The sequence below is a fragment of the Octopus bimaculoides genome, chromosome 14 (assembly GCF_001194135.2).
Source record: "Octopus bimaculoides isolate UCB-OBI-ISO-001 chromosome 14, ASM119413v2, whole genome shotgun sequence".
Lineage (NCBI taxonomy): Eukaryota > Metazoa > Mollusca > Cephalopoda > Octopoda > Octopodidae > Octopus > Octopus bimaculoides.
In genome coordinates this window covers 24,169,353-24,172,579 of record NC_068994.1, presented here as the reverse complement: position 1 = coordinate 24,172,579, position 3,227 = coordinate 24,169,353, and positions in this window count along the sequence as shown.

The window sequence follows — 3,227 nt, the reverse complement described above, 5'->3', positions numbered from 1 at the left end:
GTACCGGTCCGACGGCTCAGTCTTCAACCTCGGGAGGCTCAAAGCGAAAACCAAGGTTTCAGTAGACACCGTCAACGACCTCCTGTTCACCGATGACTACGTTCTCAATGCTGCCACTGAGTCCAGCATGCAGCACAGCGTTGACTTGTTCTCTGGCGCCTGCAACAGCTTTGGCCTTACTATTAATACAAAAAAGACTGAGGTAATGTATCAGCCAGCTCCAACCAAGCCCTACGTTGAACCCAGCATCACCATCAACGGGCAGCAACTGAACGCGGTGGACAAATTCACCTACTTTGGCAGCACTCTCTAGAAGTGTTGTCGTCGATGACGAAATCAACGCCAGACTCACCAAGGCAAGCGCTGCCTTCGGCAGGCTACGCAAGACTGTCTGGAACAAGAGGGGGATCACGATCATGACAAAGATCAAGGTGTACTGGGCTGTTGTTTTCACAACGCTGCCTTACGGCTGCGAGTCCTGGACGGTCCACCAGCATCATGTCAGGAAGCTGAACCACTTTCATACAATATGCCTCAGAAAACTTCTTGGCATAAAATGGCAGGTCAGGATCCCGGACACCGAGGTACTAATACGTGCTAACCTGCCCAGCATCCATACCATCTTGATGCAGTCTCAGCGTCGCTGGGCAGGGCACTTAGCTCGCATGTCAGACGATCGATTACCAAATCGGGAAAGCGCTCACAAGGTGGCCAGAAGAAACACTTTAAGGACACACTGAAAGCCTCACTGAAAGCCTTCAACATCGACCATGACACTTGGGAGAAGTCTGCTCTAGACAGAGAAAGGTGGCGATCAGCTGTCCACAAGGGTGCCAACACACGCGAGACCAATAGGATCGCTGCTACAGAAGACCGCAGACAAGCCAGGAAGAACAGAGCTAACAACCCTGTAGCAGGCGCTACCATTCCCTGTCCACACTGTCAAAGACTCTTTCGAACGCAGATTAGCCTCACTAGCCATCTGCGGACTCACAAAACAAGCCCACCCCAGGATGACTAGATGATCTTCGTCGCACCGACGGACATGAAGTATGTATGGGCTCAGTCCCACTGCGTGGTACCTTGGGCAAGTGCTTTTTACTATAGCCTTAGGCTGACCAAAGCCTTGTGAGTGAATTTGGTAGACGGAAACTAAAAGAAGTTCGTTTACACACACACACACACATAAACACACACATAAACACACACACACACATATGGATGTCAATATATATATATATATATATATGTATGTATGTATATCTGTAAAAATATGTGACACTTATTCAGTAGCCATGATAAAACTCCGAGTGTCGGATGCCAGAGTGGGAGCCGACGCCAACATCTCTTCAGTTATCCGACCAATGTATATATATATATATATATTGGCTTGTATATTATTATCCAATGGTATACGGCGATATACGTTCGTATGTATATATGTATATGCATTTAATGATATCAACACATATAGACACTCATCCAGTCATTCTGATACCTCCAAAATAACTGGCGGTATCAGTATATATGGATGAGTGATCAAAATGTACCTGTTAATGTGCACGAGTGTCTATATGTGCAAATATCACTGCATGTATGTACATATAAGCATACGTCTGTATGTAGCCGTAAACCATTAGATAAGAACATACAGGCCAGAATGTGAGTATACGTATGCGTGAATGAATATATTTTTAGTAGGTTGGTTAGTGTGTCTCTGTTTGGGTTCCAACGAGTCGTGTATAAAACTGGAAAAAATATAAGAAAACGAGTTGCAATTAAAAGTGACGTTTTTTTCAACTGCTAAATGAATTTGTACCGCAACTGGCTGGTTACATCATGATGAGACTGTCTAAAGAAAATATACATATTTGCTTTTCAAATCAGTTGGAACTTGGCAGACAGGAACAAAAATACGTGACATCCCTTCTTGGAGTCTCTCATATCTCTCTGCTTGTAGGTGCATGGTAAACAAAAACACAGAGCATCAAAACTACCTGCAAAACAACTCACCTCTTTGTTCATACTTCCGACCTCACTAGCGAAGACAGGAAAGATCCTTTTATTTGAAAATGATTAACGGCTCCAGATAGCAAACATTATTTTGCTGCGCTTGGTTGGTCTGTCGCGTGATCCGATTGGACAGTTAACGTATGTACATAACGTTATCTAATCTCAACAACAGACTTGGTCAATGTGTTACACCATCACATGACCAGGTCACGTGACTAATCGTAGAAAACCTATGTATGAGCCATTTTCTGACTATTTAAGCCTAGCTGGCAATCTATGAAACATACACTTGCTACATATATAACAACTATATATATTAGTGACAGAGGCAGTATAAATACAAAGAGATATTTATTCTCACTTTAAAGTGGATGTTCTGTTAGAACAGACTTTGCTGCGTCAGTTACCATAAGAGAAACTCTCATTTTGACGTTCTGGTGCATAACACACTCTTGTTTATATCGCTAGCGGAGATAAATCTCCCGCTATACCCAGCGCCTAGACCACCAGATCATGTAATTTCGACCTTGTTTGAAAACTCGACCGCTAGAGATAGCAGCGGCTCATCTCCCCGGCAGTGATATATAGATTGACCGTAGCAGGATAGGCGCTGTTTAACCAGTTAACTTGTTAAGAAATGTATATTAGCGAAAGAGGAAGTATTAATACCGAGAGGTAATATTTATTCCCACATAAACCTAAGATTATCAACGTATGTTTCGATACCGTGTACGTCTCAATATATAATATTCAGTTTCAGAATGTATATGTACCAATGTTTGTGTATATCAGTATATGTGGGCGGACGAATGTGCGTTGTGGTAATAAATTCACTACAAATTCAAAAAATAAGAATTGTCAGTGGACAAACAAAGAAGTATGGGAAATCAGAAAGTTTAAATTGTGAACGAGATATTGACATAAGTGGTATTTGCTTAATGCTTAATGACTAGTCATTCAATACCTACTTAAAATGTCACAACCGACCTATTTACCTTTTCTTTGACTTTGGTTTCATATTCTGTCTCTCTAGAAAATTAGAATAACCCCAACGCAAAGCCGGCAATGTTTGCAACACGTCGGTTTGTATATGTAATTTATTGGCCGCCATATATCTATGCATATTTAGCTAAATACGCGTATATATGTTTGTATGAGCATATGTGGGTATATGTGTGTCTATTTACGAATATATATATATATATATATATATA